This window comes from Petaurus breviceps, unplaced genomic scaffold (genome assembly GCF_028583685.1).
Source record: "Petaurus breviceps papuanus isolate PSGF00001 unplaced genomic scaffold, PetGlider_PUasm1.0 551, whole genome shotgun sequence".
NCBI classification, from domain to species: domain Eukaryota; kingdom Metazoa; phylum Chordata; class Mammalia; order Diprotodontia; family Petauridae; genus Petaurus; species Petaurus breviceps.
The window spans coordinates 15,763,202-15,780,339 of NW_027186372.1; positions in this window are offsets into that span (position 1 = coordinate 15,763,202).

A 17,138-nucleotide genomic window follows, 5' to 3' on the forward strand; every position below is an offset into this window, starting at 1 on the left:
TAACCCATTTTGAGTTTCTTTCCTTTAGAAAAGCAGATCTAAGAACCTGTGTTGGCAGCCACCCTGGGAATGCTGGGGTGCTTGCTGCTACAGAATCTAATTTCTTAATCTGTAAAATGGTAATAACAACAATTCAACTACCTGCTCCCACAGAGTTGTCATGAAGAATTGTAAAATAAAATTATTTATATATACGAGTTTTTATCCTTTAATAATGATAGGGATGGCAAGTACAATATATATATATATGTGTGATATGTATATATTTATACAATGCATATACATATATAAAACAAAATTCCTTAAATGCATTATTTTATTTCCCTGCCAGGTTACAAATGAGGAAACTGAGGCACAAGTTATTCAAGGTCACACTGTAATTTTATTGTGAAAGCAAAAGGACTAATGAGGAGATTTTGCAAATCAATTGTTTTCTTAGAAGTATGACTTTGGAAGATGAGATTTAGGAGTGTTACTGAATCTGTAGATAAGAAAAGAACATGCAAATCTTTTCTATATTTATAAGATTTCCTTCTAATCTATGGCAGTTGTGAATTTTAGAAACATTCAAAATTTGCTCTGAGTTTAAATTGTCCCCAAAACATACAATAAAATACTGATTTATCCTGCAGTTGAGAATAACTTATTCTTTTTACTCATTTTTTTATACACGTATAGTAAGAATTATGAGTAGGCAACAAGAGAATACAGACTTTATAAATCGATCTTAGGCTATCATAAATGATCAAGGTATAAACAGAAGAACTCTAGGATTTTTCTTTCATCTAGAAGTTTTCGGTTTAGTCTATTTGTATACTCCTTCTGTTGAAATGTCTGGAGGCTTTGAATACTAAAAGTGAACTTACGTCTTTTGGGGAAAAATGAGTCAACTCAGGTATATGATGGATATGTTGTATTAAACAGTTAATTTACAAATATTTCCAGTGCCCTGGAGGTGGAAGGGAAAGATATTTGCTATCACCAGCCCTGGTTGCACTGTTGAAAAACATAAAGCTCATTAATCCATTCAGCAGGTAGGTACACCCAGCCAGAGTCAAACCAGGTTTTCACTAGGTTTTCCAGTTCAATGCTTTCTCTTCTGGACCCTTTAAGTTTATCTAGGGTCCCTTCTGCCTAACCATTCTCACAGCAGTACATTGGACTCATTTTGTTCTATGTCTCTATGCAGCTAAGCTATCACTCAAGGCTACTCCCGAGCTTGTATCTTGAATCTTTCTTGTTATACAAGAGGGCTTCTTCACAGATTCCTGTCTGCTTGTAACATCTTACTTTTAAAAACAAAAAGGGGCAGCACAGACTGAAAGGAGTGTGATATCATCCTCACACTCAATTTGTATTAGAAAGGCCATGTTCACTCAGCAGTAACAATTGTGAATATTGCAGGTAGTTATCTGGACCAGTTTGGTGTTATTGTTTCTTTTGTTTTGTTTAGTTTTTGTCTACATAATGTTAAGCAAAAATTTTGGTAGTTTTTTCTTGTTCAATTAATTAGTTATTTGGTTGTACTCACTGAGGCAGCTGCATAGTGGATAGGCTACTGAATCTGAAGTCAGAAAGATCCAAGTTCAAATCAGGCCTCAAATACTTATTAGACTAGACGTATGAACCTGGCCAGGTAATTTAACCTTGTTGTACTTCTTATCTGCAAAATCAGGAAAATAATAGCAACTATATCTCAGAGTTGTTGGGGGATCAAAAGAAATGATGTTTGGAAAGCAATTCCAAAGCCATAAAAAACTTTATATAAGAAACAAAAAGCAAACAAAAATAATCACAACATTTAGATATATGTGTGTATAGCATTTTATACATAAAATAGTAGAGAATAATACTATATTATGGTTATACTTACTACGATTATGGTTATAATTTTTAATATCTGAGTTCCTATAGATATAGCCTTGAGTTGCTTAGTTAGGAAACCAAATTATATCTGGATCTCTTAAGGGAAAAAATACAACCTTCCATTGTTCTAAAGAAGAAGAAATGGTATTTTAACAAAAGATTCTGAGCCTGTGAGTATATATTGGCTTTAAAGCCCTGGCCAAGTCATTTAGCTGCTTAGTATGCCAGGCAACTTTCTAACCAATTAATATACAAGGATTTCGTAAGTACCTACCATGTTCCAGGCACTGTGCTAAGCACTGGGGTTATGAAAACAAAAATGGAATAGTTTCCTGACCCAAGGAACTTACATTCTAATGGGGGAGAAAACATGTATACATGATAGTATAGGGATATAGTATACTAGCAGTTGAAATATAAGGAAATGGGGGGGGGTGGCTAGGTGGTGCAGTGAATAGAGCACTGGCCCTGAAGTACCTGAGTTATCTGACCTCAGACTCTTAACACGAAAAACTAGCCATGTGACCTTGGACAAGTCACTTAACCCCAATTGCCCCTCCAAAAAACAAAAAAAAAAAAAGAAATATAAGGAAATATTTCCTGCAAAAGATGATACAAAAGCTGCCTTGAATAAAACAAAGGATTTGGAGGGACAGTGGAGATAAGAAAGGAGTGTTTCCGTCACATTGAGGACAAGAGATGGATCATCATATTTGTGGAATATGGTTAGATTGCAAAGTGTATAGAGTTTAGTAATTCATAAGAAGACTTTAAAGAGGAGCCAACTTGTGAAGAGATTAAATACCAAACAGAGGACTTTATATTTAGGACTAGAAATGCCAGGGAAACACTAGAATTCAATGAAGCGGGAAGGAGGAGAGGTTGATGTGGTCAGAACTTCTCTTTAGGAAAAATTCCTTTGGCTACTGTGTAAAGGTTACTTTGGAGTTGAGGAATGACTGATGTATGGAGGCAAAACAGGACGCTGCAACGGTTTGGGGAAGAAGAAGATGAAGACTTGGACTGTGGTAGTTGCTGAGGCAGTAGAAGTAAGTGGAAAAACATGAAAAATGGATGCTATGAAAACAGGGAAACATGGTTTGGTAGGTCAATGGATATTCTGGGCGATTGTGAGTGAGGTGATATGGATGAAACAGAGGTGATGAACCTGGGTGACTGAGAGAATGAAGCTACCCCTAAAATGATAGGAGAGTTCAGAAGTTGGGTGGATTTGAAAGAGGGCAAAGGATAATTAGTTCTGGTTTTGAACATGTTGAGTTCAAGATGCCTGTGGGGTGTCTAGCTCAAAATATCCAGCAGGTAGTTTATGCCGTGGGAATGGAATAGCATTCTCTAAGGCTATAAATTTCTGAGACGGTACCAATCTTCATTACTAGAGAGGATTTTCTTGCTGGGAGCTCCATTTAAATAAAGAAATCACAAGTCAAGCTCAAATGAAGGGAAGATATTGTTCTTGGTGTAGCGCAGGAATTCAGAATTAGGAAAGAATTAAAAAAATAAAAAGATAGCTTTCCCCCCCCCCCAGGTAGTATCTAGTACTAAAGGGGTATTATGTGGTTTAAAACTTGCTAAATTAAAAAGAGAGAATTAATTTATTCAACAAGTCTTTATTGCATGTCTACTGAAAAGTAACATCCGTCCTCCAAAGAAGAATCCTAGGAAGAGGGCAAAGCTCTCTGCCAGAACCATAGCTATGTTGAAGTCGCTGAGGAACGCTAACAGCTCTCGCTCACCTCCAGCGGCGTGGAAATAAGCCGGGAGCTCTTTTAGCAGAAATAATTTTGCTAACTAGGAAGCACTGAGTTGTAGGCTAACATGAGATCCTTACACACACATACTGTCTCTCCATCAGCAACTCCACAACCCCCATCCTTGAGTCTCTGTCCCACTCTACAATTCAAGTAAGTACAAATTAGGCCATTTACCCTAGCACAATTTATGATACATAACCTGGACATAAGCAGAGCTGAGGTAGAAACATCAGGGATCACGTATCTGCATAGAGTCTTAAAACTGGCAACAGTTTTAATTGTGTCTGCTAAGAGGCTGAGCAAATGTCTATACTTAAATATGCCTTTTATTTTCTCACACTTAAGACATTTCCCTGAGGGTTAATAAACAATGGGTATATCTTGATAGTATAATAAATAGACACAATGGACTCAACTATTATTACTTAGCATTAAATGTCATCTGTATATGACTTACAACAAACACTAAATGTCTGCCCTTGAAGAAGCTGCATTTTAAAAACCCTGCTAAAGAGTCCAAAGATATGAGATAAAGCACCATTAACACTTGGAGATATATTAATTAACTTGTTACACATGCATATCTTCTCAATTGTACCTCAAATTTCCATGAGGGCAGGAACCAATCATGTCACATAAGTTTCTACAGGTGACAGTGAGCACCTAGCATAGTGCTAGATACACAGTAGTTGGTTAGTAAATATCTGTTAATAGATTGCTAAAATTAGATTTTTTGTAAACATTCAACTCTATTTTCTCCATGCATTTATTTGAGTTTCAGGTATAATTAGTCAAACATATATCAAGTGATTATTATATTCAGTTGGTAAACATTTATTAAGTACCTACTATATATGCCAGACACTGTGGTAAGAGCTAGGGATAGGAATGCAATAAAAAGAAAGGCCATTCCAGTTCTTAAGGAGCTTACAATTTATTGGAACAAGACTATTCACAAGAGGAATCTGAAAAGGAGAAAGTATCTGGAACAGGGGCACAATGGAGAAATACAAAGAATTCCAAAAGTTTTATAGTTGATGAGAAATAGGGAGAAGACTACATTAGTCCCCCTTCTTAAATGGAGGTTTGAGAGCTCATGGCTCTGTCCTCCAGTCAAAGGGTCCTATCAGAGGGGCAGAGGCTACTGATGAGCTTTGAGTATCAAAGGCTAATTCAGTCTTCCTAGACAATGAGATTTCCCAATGAATGATGTAGCTGAGAGGTCCAGGAAAGCTCTTCTTGAGGAGATGACATTAGAGGCAAGTATTAAAGGAAACCAGGGGTTCTAAAATCAGGAACTGGGAGGAAGATCTCTCTAGCCCCAGAGAACAGACAGTGCAAAGACATAGAGAGCAGTACTCATTCTCACAGATGAGTAAGAACAAAAAAAGCCATAACTAGACCATAGACTGTGTACAATGCGATGCAACAAGAATTTATTTAGCATCTATTGTGTATAGGGCACTATACTGGGAAGTGTAAGAGATAGAAAGTATTATAACACAAAGTCCCTGGTAGCACCATGGTATTTATAGTCTCATGGTGGGGAAAGACACATCACAATGATGATACGGAGCAGTTGTCTCAAACCCAAGTAGAAACAGAGGCCACTAAACCAAACATAAGAACCCCTGTAGGTTGTATACTGACTGTATTTTCTATGTTTTGTTGTATTTTTAATTTAAAACAAATATTGTGGGGGTGGCTAGGTGGTGCAGTGAATAGAGTACTGGCCCTGGAGTCAGGAGGACCTGGGTTCGGATCCGGCCTCAGACACTTAACACAAAAACTAGCCATGTGACCTTGGGCAAGTCACTTAACCCCAATTGCCCTCCAAAAAAACTGTAAAACAAATATTGCCCAATTATATTTTAATCTGGCTCAGGGAAGTACTCAGGATTATTGTAGGCCCTAAAGTATGTGTTTGAAATCTCTGACATAAAGTATACCAAGGACACAACAAAGTACTATGATTTACTTGGTCTGGGAACTCCATCAACCATCACAGATAGTTGATTTCATCCTGTATAGCCATTCAGAAATAAGCCTTGGAGAAGTGTTGAAGTCCTAGAGAAGTTAATGACATGATCAGTCAGCAAATAAGATTCAAAGAAGGAAACAAATATTTCTTCAGTTCCTACTACATGCCAAGCACAATTATCTCCATTTTATAGATGAGGAATCTGAAGTAAACAAAGTTTAAGTGACTTGCCAGGGTCACACAGCTAAGTCAGTGTCTGAGGCCACATTTGCGCTCACGTTTTCTTTACTCTACACACAGTCTCTTATTTAGTGATAGAGCTGCTTTGAACCCAGCTCTTTATGATTCTAAGTCTAGCACACTACTATATCACACTACCTTTCTCTATACAAAGGGTGGGGAATCTGAGGCCTTGAGGCCACATGTCGCCCTCTAGGTCCTCAAGTGTGGCCCCCTGACTGAATCTATACTTTACAAAACAAATCCCCAGTTTCTCCACCTCTGCTCTATACGATATCAAACTCATTAGGAAGAATTTATTAAGCTACTACCGTATGTCAAAGGTCAAACAAACCCTACATTCAAAACAGTCAATACTGCTAAATGTATTAGAAAGACACGTTAGCTACAAGACTGAAGGTAGTTACTAAGGAAGATCAAGGAAGCTTTTATTGTTCAGATGGCATGTTTCCCCCAAAATAAAGAAACATAAACTTCCTGGAATCATCTTCACCTTAAACATTACTTATATCAGCTTCCTTCTAACTCCAGCAAAGAGGAATAGAGTATCCAATCCAACAAGGGGACCTCAATAGCAGAAAATAATTGGACTCTCTAAATTGTAACATTCTCAAGAGGAATTACTGGAGCGCACGGCTCCTCCCGTGGACCACGCTGTGTATCCCTTGGAATCGCTACAGAAGCATTTTATTGCTCATTAAATATTTTTTAATGTGAATCTGCTCTTGGCATTTCTGCTTTATAGTTTCTCTCACAAACCTTCCCATGTTGCAATGCCCCCCTCCCCGCCATGCGTAATTTAAAAGAAATTATGTAAGCTTATTTCTCTGATTAAGAAAGCCTAATGCACAGACACACAAAGGATATGACCAGTGCTTGCTCAAGTTGCTAATGAATCTGGCAGTTTTAAGCTCATTCCCAATAAAAAAGGGCCTCACAAATCACTGTAAAAAATGTGTTCTGTGCCTCAAGAGCCATAATTGTCACACGTTTACAATTCATAACCTATGACTGCAGGGTGCTTACTCTAAGATAATTCTCTACAGAACAGTGGATATTGATGCTGTTTAGAAGGGGCACAACAAAATCATCTGTCACTTGAAATACTCATTTGGGAAGCCTCCCACACTAATAAAATCCTGAAATGTAGCAGTGTGAAACATGAATGCTTTCTTCCCCCTAAACTATGAGATTTGAGAAGTTTAAAGGTCTGAGTTGTTCAGGAACCTTAGCTGAAACACCCAGCTACTTACATCCTTATTCTCTAATTAGTACAGATGAAAAGGACCAAAGCATTGAATGAAGACACTTAGCTGATGACATGACTCCATTACTTTAACAGGCTCTTTCTGACATGGCCTTGAAGGATGGTACATCCCAGGAAGCTGTCCGTCCCACTACTATTTTTCATTAAGCCCAATTCTCATAGTGTAACAAATGAATAAATATAACAAATAACATCCTAAAGGCTATGAAAATGAATTAGCTTCACCCTCTGCATTTCCTTTCAATATTTTTTCCAAAGATTGTCATAAGAATATGTTTCGAACAACAACAAATATATCAGGGGCCAGTGATTGCAAAATCTAGCCAATATTCCAAAGTATCTATGAGCTCATTAGCATCAACATTCCCTTCTATATTTGTCCATCCTTGTGACATCAGTATTTTACACAAGTTTAACCAAGTGGGTCCTCTCAATGTGCTGGTGGACTTCTTTGTGTTCTCTTGATTTCATGAGGATAACAATGGAATCAACAGTCTAAGGTGGCCATCGATTACCCCTCATACTTGCTACTTGAAAATTTCATCTTTTTTGGCAATACATCTATTTTATGACTTCCTTTACATCACTTTTCCTGTGTAATTCCTCGTTTGTAAAGGGTTAACTTCTACTTAATATGATCACCTAGGCTCTCAAGCAATACTCAAGATATTAAAATACTAAAGTGGCAACAAAAACAAACCTAAATAATGAATTTGTCATGATGATATTTTACTCATATAATCAAAATAACCTATATTAAATGCAAGTATCCATCCCAGTTACCTAAGTGGGGTATTTTAGTAGTGTCTTGTTCATTTGTCATCCAATCATTCAATTGTGTCCAACACTTTTTCACCCTGTAGACCATAGCACACCAGTGCTATCCACAGGATTTCTTGGCAAAAATACTGGAGTGGTTTGTCATTTCCTTCTCCAATGGATTAAGGGAAACAGGTTAAGTGACTTGTCCAGGGTCACACAGCTACCAAGTGTTTGAAGCTTGATTTGAACTCAGGTATTCTTGATTCTGGACCCAGTGTTCTATCTACTAAGCCACCATCTTATATAGTAGGTGTTTAATAAATGTTTCTTAAATTGAATTGACCTGGGGTGGAGACAAGATGGCCGAGTAGAGAAAGCATTCAGCTGAGCCTTCCCAACATTCTCCTCCAAACAACTATAAAAAAATAAACTCTCAAATAGAATTCAGGAGTGTTAGAGGCAACAAAGGTCAGAGGGAGACATTCTTCATCCCTAGATAATTTAGGTGTTCAGATAGAGAGGTCTGTGACAGAAGGGTGGAGACTGGCCCAGAGTTGACATGGATGAAACACACTGGTGGTGGGACTAGTTGGCACGTACAGAAGCAGAAGCAGCTTTAGGAGGTCCCACACCAGAGACAATAAGGAGATCTAGCAACTGGTCAGAAAAAGACTACAGGGGACCCCTGTGCTAGAACTAGATAGAGGACCAGATCCTATTTAGCAATGCCATTGCCTATACCTACTTCTGGGTCATAGTTCAGGTACAGGGAGGGGTATTTTTGTTCAAGAGAGAGTGGAAGTCCTGAGGAGCCACTGTTTGGCACCTATATTGTATATACTTACTCCAGGGTCATAGTTCAAGGGCAGAGAGGAGCATTTTTGGTCAAGATGGAAAAGAAATAGTATCACTCATAGTCCAAAGGGATCGGGGACCGTGAGAGCAGTGTTGATTGCAATCTCAAGTATGGGAGCTCTCCCTGGGTAAGGACCAGAGTACAGACCAGAACAGGAAGGACCACATCTCTTCCCAGATCACACCACTTTGAAACACCAAAAACTTCCAAACCTTAAGAACTAACTCTAGAAATGGAAGTGTGAAAAAGTCTGAAGCTTGAAACTGTGCCAATGACAAAGACCATACACTGTGATTAAATGGGATTTATATCAGGAATGCAAGGCTATTTCAATATGGAAAACTATCAGTATGATTGGCCATATTGATAACAGTGACAACAATAATTACAATTGTCAATAGATGTAGAAAATATTTTTGACAAAATGCAATACCCATACAAATTAAAAACACCTAGAAGTCCAGCCTCAGACACTTAACACAAAAACTAGATGTGTGACCTTGGGCAAGTCACTTAACCCCAACTGCCTTCCAAAAAGCAAAAAAAAGTTTCTACATGTAAGTGGTAAATATTTAGTGAAACAAAATTAATTTTAAAAATTAAAATTGAAAATGAATTGGCTTGTTGGCATTATTAGCAAAATTGTCTGTTTCTCTTACAGGATACTCCAGTTCAATAGAGAAACAGTGATGCATATACTCCATAATGTTACATCTAGGAAGGGAAATGATCTTAATGGTATGTCACCATCTAGCATAGTGAAAAAGGGTTTGTTGTGTCTTGAATGAACTTAGCTCTCTATCCCTGCGACCCTAGGAACTGTGTCCTTGAAAACCCATCATTTAAGTATAAGGCTTTATTTGGGAGAGAAGAAATGTAAAACACCTGAACATAAAGGAAGAGATGAAGTCAGGTGACCTTCATTTGGCCCTTATATAACTTATCCCTTTATCATCTCTTCTTCTTTGTTCTCTCCCTCCCCTCTCTATCGTCCATTTCTCAGTGCAACCACTTCTTAGATTTACTTGTATAAAATCATCACAGTTTGCGATTCAAAATAATGATCCTCTGCCTCCTGGGTTTGCAATTTTAACCACACAAGCTTTCAAGTTCAAGAAGCACAGACATAGAACCAAAATGCATTTATATTCCATATTACAATAAATGTGAATATCAAAATATTCACCTACAATTGTACAATGGTTGGCATTTGTAATGAGCCAGAGAATACTAGAATAGGAAAAAGGAGAAATGAGGTTTTGGTTTCAATCAACTCTGAGGGGTGTTCCTTCCCCCTCATCTCTACAACATTCTCAGTTGTGCTTGAAGGTCTTACATGTCTGGCAAACGAAACTTAATTCCCCCAACTCAGTCAGTTATTTCTAGCATCAGTGGATAAAGGGGTTGATAAGAAAGAATGGCCCATCAAGTGTTAACTCATTACCCTTCATAGAGGAGAAAGCGATACTCAAGTACAGCTGAAGTTGGATGAAGTTCTCCACAACCTTCTTTTTGTGCCCCTGGGTGCACTAAGGGGAAAGCAAGAGACTTTCTTTACTAAAATGTAAAGTCTTTTGTCAGCCAATTCAGCTGGAACAGGGATTCCGAACACTGATCTTCTGTGTTGCTTATATCTAGCAGAACTGTGAGCAAGCTTTCCAGTCTTGCCTGCTTAGGAATCCAAACTCTGAGGCTTTGAATGCAGTTTCATCTGGGAATTGATGGTGTGAAAAAAAAAATAAGACACTCTGGGCACATCAGGTTGATGCTCACCTGGTGGCTGAGATATGCTACCTGGGGAACATTTGGGGTGATTTGCCTTCTGAGGAACGTGGAAAAGAGAAATAGAAATCCAAACATATTCTCAGGAAATATAGAGAAATAGCATAATGCAGTAGATAGAGTGCTGATCTAGTCCCAACCTTCAGAGCAGTCCACAATCCAATCAAATTGGCCTTCTCGTTGTTCCTCAGACACTTCTCCAATGCCCATACCTTTGTACTAGCTGTCATGTATGCCTGAAATGTACTCTAACCCCTCTTTTGCCTTTTAGAATCCTCTGTTACCTTAAAAATACTGTCCATGCAATACCTTCGACATGATCCTTTTTTCTAATTTCTATAGCTGTTAGTGCCCTCTCCTGAAACTTTTTCATAGCATATGTTTTATGTGCACATTGCGGGATAGATACATCTTATATTTCCAAATGGAATATAAACTACTTGAGGGAAGAGACTTTCATTTTTGTCTATGCAACTCCAATGCCAACAATACTTTAAACACATTAGTTGCTTAATAAATCCCTTTGATTGACTGGTATGCAGATATAAGGAGATCAGTAAAAATTGTCCTGTCCAGATTGTACCTCCAAATCCAATAGTTTTATTTCTGACATATGCTGATATTATGGTAGGTGAACAGGAATGGAGAATGATAAATCTGTAAATTTTGCATAGATCTTAATTTGTGCCTCTAGGCTCATTTGAATGATAATCAGGGAGCATCATAGAAGGTAAATGGTCACTTATCACTCAAGATCTGTGGGACTTTATCACATTGGGGGTTAAGGAGTATGGTCCCCAAAAGACACTTCTTAAGACCCACAGACTTATAAGTAATTTAATAAGAATTCAAAGGAATTGTATATCCCCAAGTAAGATAAATATTAAGGGCCAAGGCCTAGAGAGAAGTGCAAAATTCATAGATTTAATCTTAGCCTGGGAGCTCCTATTAGCTTTTGCTGGTTGCAAGCCTTAGTAAGATGATTCATAATTTTAAGCTCTATACTAAAAGAGCTTTTTTTGCTCTCTCTTTCCAGGAAAAGACTTTTTAACCACTGCAACCCAGTGGATGGTAGTAGAGAACAGCAAATGGCTTTAAAAACGTCTCACTGGAATGTTGTTCAGCCATTTTTTCAGTGGCATCTGCTTTTCTGTGAACCCATTTGGGGTTTTCTTGGCAGATATACTAGAGTGGTCTATCATTTCCTCCTCCAGCTAATTTTACAGATGAGAAACTGAGGCAAACAGGGATAAGTGACTTGTCCAGGTTCACATAGCTAGGAAATGTGAGGTCAGACTTGAGCTTGGCAGGATAAATCTTCCTAAGTCTAGGTCCAGCATTCTCTCCACTGTGTCACCTAGATACACTGGGATAAAGAGGGCTAAATCCTAGCAGACAACAGCAGAGAATAGCTAAATAGCTAAAATATAAATGGAAACAACAGGATGAAGAGGTAAAATGTGAACCCAAGAGGGAACATCAGAAACAAGTGCAGTTTTATCATCAGAGACACAAACCCTGGCACCCAGTATACCCTGACCTCACATAGCCTCATGCACGTACCCCCACTTTTATGCTCAATCAGTGTTGTTTCCTGTTGTGACCCTTCAAATATACTCATTTTCTGGCTAAATGAATTCCTCAGGTATGTTCATTCTATATCTAATCTCTGGCCACACACAATTTTAGTATCTGTGTCTTTCACTATTAGTGGTAGGATAACCCGTGGGAGAATGTACTCCATGGGTTCAGGGCAGGGAAGATATCTTCTCATGCAACTTAATTCATTATTATAGCTAATTACACACACAGAAACACACACATTTCTGTTGAATTAGTATGTATTCTGATTGGTGGGTAAATATAAAACACAGGAGTTAATGAGTTATGATTGTTAAGTATCAATTATTTTAAGTAACTTAAGGGCTTTCTTTTGAAAGATATATACATATATTTGACTTTCCTGTGTGCATACCGTGTTTCGCCGATAATAAGACCTATCCCGAAAAGCCCTCCCCTTATTGTGTAAGATTCCTCTAAAATAAGCCCTCCCCTGAAAATAAGCCCTATTGAGATTGCTACTGTAGTGAAGGTGATCCCCTGCGCTACACGCTACATCACGGTACCCTCTGTATGCACCGTCCTCCCTCCCTCCCCCCTTCCGTGAAACCCACGCCGCACTCCGAGCTGCATCCAATCAGAGCTGCAGCAGTGAGTGCGTCCTCCTGTTCTTCCCCAGTGATTTGCTTGCTGGCGCCATTGAGAGCAGTGCTGTGGAGGAGAGCTGAGGCAGGACAACATAAGCCCTCCCCTGAAAATAAGCCCTCTGGTGTTTTTCTTTCCAAAAAAATTAATAAGACAGTGTCTTATTATCAGGGAAACATGGTATATGTGTGTGTGTATGTATGCATGTATGTATGTATGTATGTACGTAGAGATATCCCTATTCTCAAGAAAGCCCTTAAGATATTTGTGAGCACACTCATATGGGGGGTCCTGAAAGCTTTCTATCCAGAGAAAGAACTAATAAATAGATGTATAGAATGATTGAGAGTGTATGTGTTTTTGTGTCTGTCTGACAGTCAGTCTGTCTGTGTAGTGGTAGCCATCTCTAGGGCAAAGGGGAGAAGCAAAAGGAAATTTACAGGACAGCTTTATTATATATTTAAAAGGAATAGTGAGATATACACAATGGATTTGCAGTTTCATGTGCAATCATCTTTTTATTATACTGTTACAGAAATGATTTTTTTAAATTACAAAAATTAAAAATAAAATAAATAAATCAAAAAAGATACTCAGGCTCAGGAGATCAAAATTATAACTCAAGCAAATCATATCATACCTTATGAAATGCTACCTATGCTTTACACTTACCCACCACAATAATTTTTAAAAGATATTTAATCAGCTATATTAATGAATTAAGCGGCAAGAAAAGATCCCCGCTCACCTCCTACCACCAATGTATGATGTATATTGTCCCACAGGTTATCATTTTACTTTTTGCAAAGAGTATATGTACATATGCATGTATGTATACAAATACACATGCACACATTATATATATATGTGTATATATATATATTTGTATGTGCACATATATATATAAACACCCAAAATATGTGACCAGAGATTATGCCTAGAAAACACACGCCTATATTTATTTCTATTTATCCATATTTCTCTACCTATCTATAACTACATTATTCCTTCTTGGCCCTAGAGGAAAAAAGTCAGAGGTGTAGGTTATGTGTGCATTACTGTGGTGGGTAAGTGGATAGAGATTGTCCTCAGCAGGATTTCCTCATAACAATTAAATCACATTCCCTAGCCTTTCACCAATCCCTGACAAGGAAAACAAACATTTTTTTTCTTTTTAATCAGCAGAGCTATTTAAAAGTGGAACAGTCTGCTTGCAGTAGTAGTGAGTTCTTTGCTCAAAATCTTCAGGCTGAGGCTGAAAAATTGGGCGTGGGGGGGGGAGTTAGAGAGGTTGCTAGTCATGCGTGGGTTGAATTGACTGACCTTTGAGGTCAATGTTGAGAAACTGTGATTCTGTGAGAAATTCACACTATAATTATTGGTGAAACTTCAACCAATAATCTTTTCTCCCATCTGTACCTTTTCTTCATATAGAATTATATTGTCACACTCCTCCAGCATGGCTCTTCTTTAAGTAAAATCATCCCAATTACTTTACATTTTCTTCACAGCTCAAACTTTCCATATTTCCATCCATAAATGGGAATGTAAAGCATACTACTATAACTTGCTGGCAGGTCAGTCCCATTGTAAGAAGGGAGTTAAGAATCTTGCTTTTTTGTAGCATATTAACTCTCTCAAGAGTATCATTCATTTTATTAGATATAATTTGCTAAACAAGGTTTTTGATAGCTTCAAAGAGTTAATGAGTTCCTAAAATTTAAGGCAATTCTCACTTGTGAAATCAGACCCAAAGTGCTTTGCAGTAGTAACGTAAGTATTACTATTTAACTACTTGAATCTCATCTAAAACTTTGTTTAATCTCCCTGTCAAATATAAATGTAAATTCAAAGAAAGGTAAAGCTGTTATAGAGCTCTCCCCATTATGCTAGTTTTTGCAAAGTCTACTATATTCAATATTTCAAGCTTAGTATATAATTATAATTATTCTGAAATCTACTGATTTATTTTCTTATTTAATAAGAGACAAGTGGAAGAAGAAATAATGCATAAGAAAAAAGATGTGAGAGTGTGGAAGGCAGGAAACATGGAGATTTTTCATTGCAGTAAAAAAGTACAAAAATACTCCATCTAATTTTCTTTTCTCTGTTTGTATGCAACAGCCCTTGACATCAATCTTGAAAATAATAGGGGAAAGGAAGATAGCAACAATCAAATAGTTTGTGCTTAAACTAATGTTACTGGAGGCAGTAGAGTACGAGAGAAAGAATGGCAAATCTGGTGTTTTAGGACATGGGTTTGAATCTTGGGTCTTAACTTACCTAGGCTAAATCACAACTTCTCTGGGCCTCAGTATTCTTAACTATAAAATGGGAGCAGTTGGATTAGAGGATCTCTTGGGTCTCCTCCAGCTCTAAATCTCTGATTTTATTTGATATCATATCCATTCAAAAAAGTAAATATGGGCTTTCTAGGTAGCACAATAAATCAAGCACAGGCCCAGGACTCAGGAGGACCTGAGTTCAAATGTGACCTCAGACACTTAACACTTACTAGCCATGTGACCTTGGGCAATTCACTTAACCCTAAGTGCCCTACCCCTCCAAAAAGCAAAAAGATAAAAGTTAATAAAATATTAAAATAGATTGTAACTTAAAAAAAACACCAGTAAATATAAATATCTATGATATACACTTTTAATGATATAGATCAGTGTGGGTATTTTTTTATGTGAAATGTGAGATTATTTATTTTCTGAGTTTTTGAACTTGATGAAAATTATTACAAATTATTAATGAAAAGCAAAGAATAGAAATAGAGCTTTACTCAAGGTTGATATAATTATTGTGTCTTCTGAAATGTTTTGTGGATATTTAAGAATTTGCTAATGTTATAATAGAGCAACTTTCAAACTTTTCAAATAAGTGATACAAATTTTTAAATTATTTGTCAATAATTTTACATGAACTTTTCTCTTCCTATTTATGAGAAAAGCATTATTGGATTGTTGTTCATCCTTAGTTTTCGAATAGGATCAATGACCTCATGGAGTGATGTCCTGACTTATTTGTAAATTGGATTTAAGTGAGGCAGAGTTGCACTAAGTCATCAACTATACTCTTTCTTTGAGAATCATCAAAGTCCAATGGCAAGACAAAAATCAGGAGGACTGGCAGTGACCAAGGAAGCAGTGAATGACCTTGGCATCTTCAATGTGTAAAGAAGCTTTAAGTACTCCACAGCATCTGTTTCAGCCACATTTATGACCTTTGTTTATTTTATAGTTCTTACAAAAGTACAAAAATCTTATAAGGATGCTACCTAATGAATACCTCTACTGACTCATTTGATGGTGGTCTTTAATATCCAGACAGCTGAAGCCAACACTACTCACAGTTAAGATTGAATTTTAAAACAATCTTTTATAATACACTATGTCCTAGGGTGGTTTACATCATTGGGTGATGATAGGACATATAGTCCAATGCCTTTCACACAATGAAAATAATCCACTTATTTCATGTTTTTCTGAGTGTGGAATGGGGAAGAGGGACGGACAGAAGGAGAAGGAGGCTATGAATTAATTCTGTGGAAAAGATTCAACCCATAGCCTGCTAGGAGCTGAATAAGTTTCCCCAGAGTTCTAGGATATATGTGGAAGGAAGGGAAACTGTTACACTATCGCAGTTCCAGCCAAGGCAAATATCTCTGATAGGCCACATGGTAGTTACAGGATAAACCATCATCCCTAGGTTGTTTTATCCATTCTTTAGGCATCTTTATGTGTTCTTACATAATACAGATATTTCATAGGTAGATGAAATTAGATGGTCATATTATCAATATGGCTGGAATATCCTAAATAAAATGATGTACCACCCAAGACATAATCTATTGGACATTATGTAACTCATAAAATTTATTTTAATGCATCTATTTTATCTTGTCATGTTTCCATCACTCATTTTACATAATGGTATTGTGTAGATTCATCACAACCTCTAAAATATAAATTCAGCAGAGGAAAGTGATAGCTTTGATCTGAATCATCCTGAAGGCAATGTTCCTCCTATTCAATAATCAATTATCCTAGCTTAGATGTGTTGCAGACTCTCCTGTATATCTTTAATGTGTCACCTTCTCAGGTACAAGTGATCACTTGAACTGATTTCACAGCATTCTTAATTATTAGCTATGCAAGCACAGGCAAATATCTTCTCTAAGCCTCAGGCAACTCAAAGATTGTACCTTATGGAAATTTTGTATTTTCCTACACCAATTAAATCACAAGTCCTTGACCCATTCACTAACCATACAATAATTTGTATTATGTTTATGTGTGTTCATATGTGTATATACATATATATATATATGTATCAATAATTTCCTCTTGCCTCAGATCTTTCCTTATTCTCTGAAAAGATGATCACGGCTACCCTAATTAT